Source organism: Chiloscyllium plagiosum, unplaced genomic scaffold (assembly GCF_037043375.1).
Source record: "Chiloscyllium plagiosum isolate Xiang-an unplaced genomic scaffold, Cpla_swu_hap1 HiC_scaffold_21, whole genome shotgun sequence".
NCBI classification, from domain to species: Eukaryota; Metazoa; Chordata; class Chondrichthyes; order Orectolobiformes; family Hemiscylliidae; genus Chiloscyllium; species Chiloscyllium plagiosum.
The window spans coordinates 88,410,147-88,423,301 of NW_028270159.1; the positions used below are offsets into that span (position 1 = coordinate 88,410,147).

The window sequence follows — 13,155 nt, forward strand, 5'->3', positions numbered from 1 at the left end:
ATTAACACTCATCGATCTGGATTCAATTCCATTCAGCATTTTACCTTTCCACCTGACTGATGCATCCCTGCAGTCCTTGGCATTCTTCACCTTGCTGTGCTCTTCCAGCACCATTGATCCAGAATCTGGTTTCCAGCATCTGCAGTCATTGTTTTTACCTCATTCTTCACCAAAGTCAACTACACGACGAATTGTTGTATCATCAGCAAACTTGCAAATCAAGGCTTCTACAACTAAGTCTAAATCATTGGTCTACATCAGAAACAGTGGCACTCCACTGGAAACAGGCATCCAAACAGGGTTCATTGCTGTTTGGGATTAAAAGCTTCAATAACAGCAGAATCGAAATCCTGCTGTAATTTGTAAACTTCCTGGTGACTCTGTCAGTTGGTCTCCTGAGGGATCACTTCTCACATATGGGAGTGGTGAGTGACCTGTGCGCATTCTGACTGAGCAAGTGAGTTTACACCGCTGTGGGTATCCTTGTGTCTATTCAGTTTGGATGTCAGTTGAATTCGAGTACATACAGACACGATCCCCATTTTCCCCGTTGTTCATGTATTTTTATTATTCCTTAGTCTCCCATGGAATGTGGCTATCATTGGTCTGAAGACCATTTGTTATTCATTCTTAATTCACCTTGAACTGAGTCAGAGGGCATTCATGGGTGAACCACATTGTCGCGGGTCTGGAGTCACATGTTGACAGGACTTGTCACGGTCGGCAGATTCCCCGTTTGAAGGGACATGAACGAATGAGTTTTCAGTATATTAAAGTTATTGTTTCTGTTCCTGTGATTGGGTTTGTTTTCCAGATTTTATTCATCGAATTTAACTAACAGCAGCTGCCACGTTCCAGTCTCCAAAGATTACTTGCCCAATAGACCGCCGCTGCAGGAATAACTCCCTGCTGCATTTCTCCATTCAAAGATTGACATTGTCAATTCAGATTATCCCAGATGGAGAGAGAATAGGACGCGTTTCTGTGTTGGAATGAAAGCAATGTACGCTGGATTGGAGTGTTTACTGGAGCAAGAGACTGATGTGGAGACGAAGTGAGCAAAAGCAGTTCTTATTGTCAAAGCAACAAAATATCGCTTTGTTAAGGAAAATCTCTTAGAATGCCTTCAATACGTCGAACTCTCACTTAAGGCTCCAGCACGCTTCCTCTGAGACAATTCTCAGTGCGGGTTAATGCTGCTGCTCAATCTTAATAATGTAATAAATTGAGACCAATATTCATTCCACCCCGCCTTTGCACAGAAGCACTCACAGCCTCAGCATTTCACGCACTTGGATATACAGACAAAATCTTTTCCCTGGGGTCGGAGATTCCAGAACTAGAGGGCATTAGTTTAGGTTGAAAATGGAAAGATATAAAAGAGACCGAAGGGGCTACGTTTTCATACAGAAGGTGGTGCATGTATGGAATGAGCTGCCAGAGGAAGTGGTGGAGGCTAGTACAATTGTAACATTTCAAAGGCATTTGGATGGGTATATGAATAGGAAGGGTTTGGAGGGATATGGGCCGGGTGCTGGCAGGTGGGACTAGATTGGGTTGGGAAAACTGGTCGGCATGAACGGGTTGGACTGAAGAATCTGTTTCCATGATGTACATCTCTATAACTCTATGACTCTATGACCGGGCCTTTACAATCATGTCAATGGTGCCACAGAATAGCTTCACGTGCTCATGTCCACTTCCAGTCGCTATACACATCCATCCCCCATCACAAAGGCCTCAAAGCCCTCCGCTTCTTCCTTTCCCACCGAACCAACCAATACCCTTCCACTGACACCCTCCTTCGACTGACTGAATTGGTCCTCACTCTGAAAAATCTTCTCTTTCCAATCCTCCCACTTCCTCCAAACCAAAGGAGTATCCATGGGCACCCGCATGGGCCCCAGCTATGCCTGCCTCTTCGTTGGATATGTGGAACAGTCCATCTTCCGCAGCTACACTGGCACCACCACCCACCTTTTCCTCCGCTACATCGATGACTGTATTGGCGCTGCCTCGTGCTCCCACGAGGAGGTTGAACAGTTCATTCACTTTACTAACACCTTCCACCCCGACCTCAAATTTACCAGGACCGTCTCAGACTCCTCCCTCCCCTTCCTAGACCTCTCCATTTCTATCTCGGACGACCGACTCAACACGGACGTTTACTATAAACCGACTGACTCCCATAGCTACCTAGATTACACCTCCTCCCACCCTGCCCCATATAAAAACGCCATCCCATATTCCCAATTCTTTCGTCTCCGCGGCATCTGCTCCCAGGAGGCCCAATTCCAATACCAAACAACCCAGATGGCCTCCTTCTTCAAAGACTGCAATTTCCCCTCAGACGTGGCTGATGATGTTCTCCACCGCATCTCCTCAATTTCCTGCTCCTCCACCCTTGAACCCCACCCCTCCAATCACCACCAGGACAGAACCCTACTGGTCCTCACCGACCACCCCACCAACGTCCAGATACATCGTATAATCTTTCGTCATTTGTGCCACCTCCAAACAGACCCCACCACCAAGGATATATTCCCCCCACCACTATCAGCGTTCCGAAAAGTCCACTCCTTCCGCGACTCCCTCGTCAGCTCCACACTCCCCACCAACCCAACCTCCACTCCGGGCAGCTTCCTCTGCAACTGCAAGAAATGCAAAACTTGCGCCCACACCTCCCCCTCATTTCCCTCAGGCCCCAAGGGATCCTTCTACATCCATCACAAATTCACCTGCACGTCCACACACATCATTTAGTGCATCCGGTGCACCCGATGTGGCCTCCTATACATTCGGGAGACAGGCTGCCTACTTGTAGAACAGTTGAGAGAACACCTCTGGGACACCCGCACCAACCAACCCAAACGCCCCGTCGCTGAACACTTTAACCCCCCCTCCCACTCCACCAAGGACTTGCAGATCCTTGGCCTCCTCCATCGCCAGACCATGACAACAGGATGCCTTGAGGAAGAGTGCCTCACCTTCCGCCTAGGAACCCTCCAACCACAAGAGATGACTGCAGATTCCTCCAGCTTCCTCATTTCCCCTTCCCCACCTTTTCTCAGTCCCTACCCTCAGACTCAGCAATCTTCTTCCCCACCCCCTCTCCGGCCTATCGGCCTCACCTTGACCTTCATCCACCTATCGCATTCCCAAACGCCTCTCCCCCAAGTCCATCCTCCCTACCTTTTATTTTAGCCTGCTTGGCACACCCTCCTCATTCCTGAAGAAGGGCTTATGCCCGAAACGTCGTTTCTCCTGCTCCTTTGATGCTGCCTGACCTGCTGCACTATTCCAGCAACACATTTTTAAGCTCTGATCTCCAGCATCTGCAGTCCTCACTTTTTCCACCGCCACTTCCAGTTTGGTGTTCGCGGCTGTGCCACAAAGTTTGTCTGATTCTGGTTCCAGGAACTGGAGTGATGTGACTGCCTGCAGCAATGTGTACTTCGTTGTGAGGGGAAGTTGGTGAAGAAACTATTATTAACACATAGTTAATAACACATTGTTATTGAAATACACATTGCACCAATATCCCACACCATCCCCTGAAACTTTTTTTTTCTAGAAATCTATCAAACTCAGTCTTCAACATGCAGTATTCGATGAAACCACCACAGCGTCTGGTGATATCGAATTTAAAGATTCAGCTAATTCTGAATTCCCACATGTCCGCAGTCGCTCACGTAATATTCCTGCTGTGTATCTGCTTCTCTTCCTAACACATCCTCTGTCACTATAATGGTTGCTGTTTTTAAACGCGGGTCTTTGCATGACACTGCATTGTGGCCGCAGTAAGATCCGAGTCACTGCATTTTACTCCTTGTGATTAATGCTGAAGAAACACAGAAAGAAACCAGTTGATTTTACATGAAGGCATTCTCTGAGATTATGTCTTTTTTCCATCAAACCCCTCTCTCTCACACACATCTCTGCGAGTCATATATCAGGATCCAGACTCACCATTCTCGGAGAATTCCCTACCTCCCGAATCACATACCTCTTTTAAGTTCCCCGTCCCATTTCTCTTACAATCACTTTCACATTCACCTCCTTTAGACTGTGTTGCTGTGCTCACGGTTACAGGGTGACCATACCCAAATCTTACTATCGGGACGTTCAAACCAGTTGATTCATTTCGATACGGCAGTTGTGAGCTCAATCCACATGGCGCAGCTTTTACTGACATGGACCAGCGATTATTGAAACATCAGGCTCAGGAAAAGGGCACAGGGAAGCATTGAGGAAAATAAACTTTATTCAAAAAACACCAGTTTCTGTCGACTTTTGCATCATTTATTTCACTTGTTCATTCGGCTCTAGCGAGACTATTGTGTGTAGTTATGCAGGGGAGATTTGCCCGGATATTGTCTGGCTGAAGAAGAGAGATTGGAAAAACTGGAGTTGTTTTTCTGAGAGAAGAGGAGATTGAGTGGGGCATGATTAAGATGTACAAAGTACTGAGGGATATGAATAGCGTAGACTGAAATACATGTTTCGCTTTGATGGAGATTTCAATCACGGGAGGCCATCGATTTAAGGTCGGAGGTGAAAGATTAGAGTGAATGCATGGAAAAACGTTTTCAAACAGTGGGTGGTTGAAATGGGGAACACATTGTATGCAAGGGTCGGAGAGCAGAAATCCACATAACTTTCCGAAGTATTCAAATGTGAATTTATGATGCCAAGACATACAAGGATGTGGGTCAAGTGATTTGAAAATGAGTTAGGATAGTTAAGCAATTTTTATTGAGCAATACAAATACTCCGTTCCAAGTACGGATTATTGATACCTGTCCTTCCATTCTCGAAGGAACATGTCACAGGAAGAACTGTGCTGTCTGAATCAGCGTGGGGGAGTACTACTGCTCCCGGGGAGACAGGGTGACAGTGACAGTGCAAACACGTAACTTCTCAAGCTGCACCTGGAGCTGTTGTTGAAATGAAAATCATTTGATGCTTTTGCTCCGGAGTGAGGTGTTTACTTATAGCAGGTAGCTCAGGAAGATATACATTCTACTGCCCTTTCCCCACTGGCCCACACCACTGAATACCGGCACTATGCAGGACAATTACTCTCTGTACACCATCGTCCAAACCTCCTTGACCCCCAGCACTTCCCCATTTGGCACCATTACACGAAATCCCAGAAGGTGTAATGCTGCCCATTTACGATGTCTCCCCTTACTGTGTAAGGTTCCACTGGTTTATCTGCCCATCACTCAATTTAGCAAACTGCATTTCCTGCTCAGAATGTGGTCTCATCGAGACTGTGGAGAGAAAAACAAAGCGGGTGGCAAACATAAGTACACCTACATTCTATCGGCAAGCAAACTAAGACCCTGAGCTTCCAGGTTCCTGTCACTGCAACATCCCACTATGTTCCCATGCCTCCATGTCAGTTTGGTCTGCTGCAGAGCTCCAGCATAGCACAGCGCGAGTTGGAAGAGCACCACGTCATTTCCTACTGAGAGACCATACAATCTTCAGTACCCAACATTGAGTTCAATCATTTTAGGCCCTGCTCCACCCACACATACCATTAGTTCCAAAGGCCGATCGTTTGGCTCGAAAATCTCTTCTCAGATCCACTAGACCTTCTGATTTTGTTCAGATATTTCTGCTTTTCGTTGGATAATTTTGTTCTGTTCTGATCGCCAGCCTTCAGGAAACGTGTGTTTGCAGGGAGGGTGGTCAGAGGAGATTTACCAAGGTGGTACCTGAGCTCGACCATTTCCCCTGAAAAGTTAAGCGAAAGTGAGGGCTGCAGGTGCTGGAGCTCAGAGTCGACAGTGCAGTACTGGAAGAGCACAGCACGTTAGACAGCATCTGAGGAGCAGGAGAATCAATGCTTCGGGCACAAGCCACCGCCATTCCATTACCAGCCTATGCCTGGAGGAAGAACGACTCATATTCCACCTTAGGACCCTACAACCACACGTGATAAATGTGTATTTCAACAGCTTCCTCGTTTCACGTCCCCCCCCCCCCCCCCCCGCCCCCCCTCCCCCCCCACATTATCCCAGTCCAAAGCCTCCAACTCAGCACTGCTCTCTGGATCCGGCCACCAATCCCCCTCTGAACTACCACCTTCTCCCTCACCTTCATTCACTTATCGCTTTCCCAGCTACCTGACCATCAACCCCATTCCTCTCCCACAAACCCCACACAAAAGTCTCATTCCTGACGAATGGCTTATGCCCGAAACATCGATTCTCCTGCTCCTCGGATGCTGCCTGACCGGCTGTGTTTTTTAAAGCACTACACTCTCCTCACTGCAAAGATAGATGAGCTCGATTGGGGCTCTTAATCTGAGACCGGAGAAATCTGAGAGAGGAATTGATTAACGTGCACAGAAAGGGAATAGATACGTGTGATAGGAATAAAACTCTAATGGGAAGTGTTAATAACCAGGGATATAGATGAAACGCTAGAGAGAGGATGTTCAGAGAAGATTTAGGAAGAACGTTTGCATCCTGAGAGTGTTGTTTGTCTGGAGCTGTGTGAATGAAAGCCGTGTTGGACTTCTACTGCATTGTTAAGATTGTGATTCAAAGTTTGTGGGTTTGAGTCCCAGCTGAATCGGAGTTTAGTTCAGATTTCAGTTGAATCAATGATTGTTCTGCTGATTCATCATCAGTTCCCATCGTCTGGAGTTCTCGTCCCCGCTACCGACCAGATAATATTCCTCACCTTCTTGGTGGTGAGTTTTGAGGGAATCGCATCATTTGAAATATGATCAGTCCAGAATACGCTGCTCATTGACAAAACCAACTGCTGAAGCCCACTATCTCTAAACACATTTCCCTCCCACGGTTGCACAGAGTTTTTCGGTTTATTCAGTGTCTTTTCGCCTTTGGCCGACAGGTTGATGTGGATGGACTGGGAAAAGACATTGAGGTGTTCGCTCAGCCATAATGATATCAAATGGCGGGGGAGCCCTTGCGGGTGAAATGCCCCCCTCCTATTCCTCTCTGACTGTGCTGCTTCTGACAGAGGGTTTTAAACAATAACATGATGAGGACACTGTGAACCTACACCACGGAATACCAAGGATCTCCCCTTTATCCCACCGCTCTCACAGCTGGAATACACAGCGCCTGTTGTAGCTTTAGATCAGACAGTGGAGGATTCTCCCAGGCGCTCATCAGACTGCATGCTCCTTCACACTGGTTTCCAACTGGACACATGGAGCGAACGGCCGTGTGGATATTGGGGATTCAGGGGCAGATTTCCCCTTTGCCTGGCTAGAGTTCTGGCCACAGTAATAATCATGAATTTTGGGCATTCTGGATCTTACTCTGGATTTTTATCTCTTTCCAATTTAAACTGAAATTCAATTTACTCTTGCATAACATTCTGATATCTTCAGTATTCATGAAACCTTTGCAACATGTCCTTGGATGTAACCATGTTGAATATTGATGATGAGTGCAGTATATTTCTTGTTGTCTGTAGGAACATGCAGAAGGAAGATAGTGAAGTGTCGTTGAATCGAATTCTGTGCCAAATTGAAGCCGACTGAATGAGAAGTCCTGTGACAGCGATAATATAACACTGTCTGTAAACAACGCAGCGACCGATAGAAACCCAGTTTTCAATCAAGTCTATTTTGCACAACGTTTTTCTATGTCCCATTTCCTGAACCTGATACTCGAAAAGTCACAGGTCCATGTCAGTTCCTCCTCCTCTGCCTTAGCTTTAATTTCAGAACCACAGCAAAAGTAGAACAGGCGGGTCGAAGGTCCCAGTGGTACGATTAGGGCACTTTATAGGCTTGCTGCCGGCGGCTCCAGTGGAGCAACTGATCAGCGCCTGGTACTTAACAGCATGTAAAAACGCTGTTGTAATTCCAATCGTTATCTAAGGCTGCTTTTACTGACGTTCATCAGGAATTATTGGAGCATCAGACTGAAGCATAGTTGAAGAATAATGTCGAATAAAGCAGCATTCTGTGCCAAATTGAAGCCGACTGAATGAGAAGTCCTGTGACAGCGATAATATAACACTGTCTGATTTCTGATTTGGGAAAGGTATCAATTGTTAACTGTAAAACTGCACATATTCCCCAAGTAATTATCCATCTGTGGATCGAGAAACAGAGATGATATTTTAGCTTGATGACCTTTTTCAAATCTTTAACACTGCACTGGATTACATTCTTGAAAAGGCTCTTAAACTCGTTTCATATAATCCTGTTTGCTGCAAACTCACACAGCTCAATTAACCGTTCGAAAGGAATTAGATTTATTTCTTTGCGTAGATTGAATGTTGTCACCGAATCTGGTAAAGTCATGACAAATAGTTTTGATGCTGTGTGGAACAAAGGGTTCAAACAGGAATAAGGATGAGTCTTGTCGCTGGATTTTTCGGACGGAGATGAGTGAGTATTAAAAGGAATCAGTCCCGTTCCTGGTCATTGTGACCAAATGTTCAAGGCAACAGATGGCAAAGATAATTGTGCTTGACATTGACAGGTCCGTTCCTACTCACTATAGTCAACATTGTATTACAGATCACGTGAGCGGAGGAGATGATGATCCTTATAACAAACTGAGACAGTGCGACATTTAATCCCACGTTGTTAGTCTCACTCTATACCATAAACCAGTTATCCAGCAGACTGAGCGAACCGGCTTCCACTTAATGCAAAGCTAAAACAAACAGCTCAGCACATTAACAATCTTTCGTAGTTCACGGAGAACCAGCTGCTACACCTTTCAACACCATTAGATCTTCTTACACTTAACATGCTCAGTTGCAGGTATTTAGCAATTTCTTTCCGATGAACGCTGAACAATTTGTGAGTGCGTCCATTTTGCCTCCCCATTCAGGCAGCTCAGAATCCCTGTCCCTGTTATAGTCGCTCCTTGTGTGTCTGCACGTGGCCTTTCAAATATGCTGGAATCATCTCATAACATGTTTTCTTCTGCTGAAAAATCATCTCCGATTTCAATAACTCACAGAATAAAAGTACCTGCTGTAAACTTCTTTGTCGTTCCTCACTGATATTGAAGCTTTAACCTTTAGTTATACATTCATCTGAACGAGGGAACTTCCCTCCTATTTATCCTTTCCAACCTCACAGCAGCTGGAAAAGTTCCAATAGGACACAAATCAGTCATTCCTGATTTGTGTCGCGTGATTCTTCGTCTATTTCACCATCCAATTAAATCCCTTCTTTTCTTTTCTCGTGGCTTTATCTCCCAATAAACCTCGTTTCCGTCATCTCTAACGATTTTGTATCAAGGGAACTCTGGCCATATCCTTTTTAACTATATTACACACCCCAACCCCCGTCTATATCATCATCTCTTTATATCCCAGTAAATTTCGTCCTGAGAAATGAAGCTGAGTCTAATTCAACTCATTAAAACTGACCACTATGCTATGCAGTCTCATTACTGGCACAGGAAAGGAGTGGGCTATTTTGCTTGCACTGAATCGGTTGGCTGCAGCAACATTGTGTCAAATCGCAGTCACACAGGTTACTGTTGTTCTCATGTTAATTTCATCTCAACGGGTGTTGAAGTAACACAGTGAGGAATCAATTAATATAGTAAGACATACATAACCGGGTGTCTTAAATCTAAGGTTATGTGAATAGGGCAGTTTTAATTAACATAGACCAGAGATTGTTCAAATCTCAGGCACATGAGATTGACAGAGAGCGATGTTGAGCGTAATAGACTGTCTTGGCAAATGCCATTGTTATGAAGTTGTGGTGTAATGTACTTTTAATGGCGCTGAAAAGTCTGGCCAGCACAAGGAGTCCAGAACAAGGTAACAACATAACATTAGGTCGAAACAACTAACAGCTGTGTTACATGGATACAAAAACATATTCGAATTCGGCCAATCAGTTTCAATTATGCCCAAATAAAGTTTGGATGTGGTATTTTTACAATGTTAAAACCAATGAAACGACCCGACGTTTTGTGGGACATATATCGGCCATTTTGAACAGTTACCCAGAGCGGCAAAGAACAGCAAAGAGAGCATCTAAAAGACCAACAGATGGAGGATGTTAGTAACATCTCCAAGATGTGCCTATCTGGAGAAATAGATTGCATAGAAAAGAAACATCAATACCGACCTGGAAAAAAAAATCTACAGAGAAAGATACGAAGAGAAGATTCGACAACAAGCTGGTTTGTAAGTTGATTTTTTTTTGTAAATGTTAATGGGGTCGGGGTTGGGGAAGGTATTGTAGAGCACAAGGTTTCGAGAAATGAGTTGTAAGTAGTTATAAGATGATTATTCTCCGTCAAATGTTAAAAAACAATAGAATTGTTATTTTTAACTTTAAATAGTGATTTTTGGAATAGTTTTTTGCCTCTTGAATTTTTACAGAACACAGTACGGGGTGAATCCTTTCTGTTTTGTCGTTTTACATTTGCAGAGGGGTTTATCCCGTCACGTAACACCAATTTCTGTGGTTGCTTTGCTGTTTCACATATTTGTGAATTTTGCAGCACTAACGATTTTGAAGTTGCCCCCTCTACACAAAACGTCCGTGGTTTTGCACCATTGTACAAAAGGTGCAGTGTGTCTAAGCGACAGGGCTCCCTACAATGACATCCGACGCTGTTTCAATCTATCTATCCTGATATCGACCCATGGAAACAGCACTGCGCACTCTCCTCGAGTCTGGAAAACAGTCCCTTCACAGATAATGTTACATCCCGCTCTCAAGCGGCTTTTCATTCCATCGCCTTCAATTCCGCACAGAATCCGTTTCAACAGAATTTGTCACTGAGTCATTTGTTTGTGTTCAAATCCTGTGAGCAGAGGGTCACAGTTGGAGAGTGCTGAGCCCATAACCCAGAGATTAGACCATACTCTGTGGACTGTACTCTGCTGTTCATCATTTCACTAACAGCAGGTAGATGTGTCTATGCTCTGCAAATTTTCACGCCTGTTTTAAGAAGCAAGATAAACATTTCCTGGTACCTGCTCTTGTTGTCACACAGACAACAACAACAGCACTAGTCTAGATTGTCTACACTCCGACATCCGTCTTTTTCCCAGGGGTGTAAAGATGATGGTCTGAAACGATTTCTTCTGTTCACTGTCACTCTGGGATGGTGTAAGCTGTGAAATTTATTCTCTGAGCTTGGGGTAACGTGATAAAGCTTATGCATATCAGGTGCAGTGTGCCTGAGCGACAGGATATGCTGCAGTAACATCCCATGCTGAATCAGACAGCAGAGCCCTCGCTGTAACTTCGAGGAGGACACAGACACCGTTCCCGATGACGGGGAGAGACTCTCTCTTTCCCTGCATTTCTGCTTCAGAATGTTTCATCAGTTTCAGATGGCGTTATTTGCACAAGGTTCCCAAAAGAAAGATGGGTTCCTGTGCATGTGCATTCTCCCTTTTGTACAGCTTTCCAGAATTTGCATAACTCCCAATCCCTCTAGCCTCCTCCCCGATCCCCAAACCCGTGTTTGATATGGAGCTGAAGAGCGCGTTCACGTTTCTCTCCCATGACACTGATTGCCATGCCACACGCCAGATGAAAAGCTGAAGACTGCGGGAACCTGCTGTGGTCAGCGCTAACAGAGCGGCCCAGCGGGAGCGTATTGGGCTCATAACCCCGAAATTAATGGATTGAAAACATCCTCTGCTCGTTGACAATTCCAGGTTTCAGTGTGTGTACTGTCCCCGCTAGAGTTCCTATATAACATAGCTCCATTCTACATATTGCATGTTGTTTCACTTTCCGCTTCCTTTCACTCAATGTATCTGAAATGAATATTTCGAACTGATACACCCGCCAAATTTACACAGGTGAGGAAACACACTTGTGAAGATCTGGAAGCTCTTTCCCTGTTCTCTGTCGGTCTGCTCTGATCTGATTCACAAAATCATTTGCCAGAGCTGGGAATAAACTGGTGAAGGTGAGCGACACCAGTTGTCGAGTGCTCTATGCGCATGACGCCCTGCAGTTATTCCCTATGCTGGTTCGGACAGCAGTGTCCTCCCCGTGAAATGAAAAGCCGTGAGTGACAATTGGATCAACTTGTTGGAGACAGCATTATGACACTGACACAGTTCCGCATTATTAGGACATAGATGGCCAATTATGAATAACCACAGAGATATACAAGCTACAGAGAGTCGCCATGAACTCGATGGGCTGAACAGCTTCTGTCGGCGCGTGAGTGACGCCACACGTTGATGCTGTCCCTCCTCCTGTCTCTGAGATAGAGTGGCTGATGGTGTAACAATGTTTCATTTTAACCCTCCCTTCCGCGTTAGAATGTCTGCAACCCCGCAGCTCAGGGCCGTGGGGATGACTCTCAGTGACTGAGGGTTTCATTCGCATTCTCTTCATCTAGGGCAGGTGTTAACTGCTGCCCAATTGCAGCATAGAAACCGATGTCACTGTTACAAAAGCCTTTCTGCAGGATTGCTGTGAAGATGGATTCTGAACAGCAAACAGGCTGCACAAAAATGCCCTCACATGAATTTACCTAGTGTAGAGAATCCGGAGTACATTCTGTCTTTCCCAACAGACAACTCTCAGATAAATGATATTTTCAGGAAGTTCCCAAACAAACTTGCTGATTTCCAGCACTTGATGGAACTGGATGTGCCGATCAGAGCGAGCTTGAGAGCACATCCACACTTGCCTCCCCTCACACTGCCTGCCATTGGAGGGAAATAGCTGAATACTCTACCGATGGGGTCCAAGCGAAAGGGATAAACAGCACTGTCCCGTGAACAAGGAGACGGAATAAGAAGGTGATATTCTTGAAACTCTTTGGAGCTTAGAAATCCGAGAGAAAAGTGTAATGTAGTTAGATCTGAGCGACTTTGAGCTGGTTTGGTGTTGGAAACGTAAGAATGTCGCCTGATCATTGCTTAGTTGCTTGAGTTAATACTGGCATGTGAGAATGTCTTAGTTCAGGTCGCCATCGAGCCTTGGTTGTTTGATTTCACTTTGCCCGGTCGTCCTATCAACTGTTTGATAAAAACAAGGTGTAAATCATGAAAGTTGCACCCCTTGAAATAACGTTGAGTTCAGGGGTAATAAGTGTCATGGTCGTGGGCATTGCACAGTACCACATGCGGTGAATCGGCCAAAGCAACGAGCAACAAAATTGGTGGGTTTTCTTTTGAATTTTAACACTCTGATTTTCT

The 13,155-nt window shown here is 45.2% G+C and overlaps 1 pseudogene; it reads left to right on the forward strand.

Moving 5' to 3' along the window:
- Positions 1-1,884: 1,884 nt before the first annotated feature.
- Positions 1,885-13,155, forward strand: part of LOC148146481 (uncharacterized) — a 181,252-nt pseudogene continuing 169,981 nt past the window's right edge.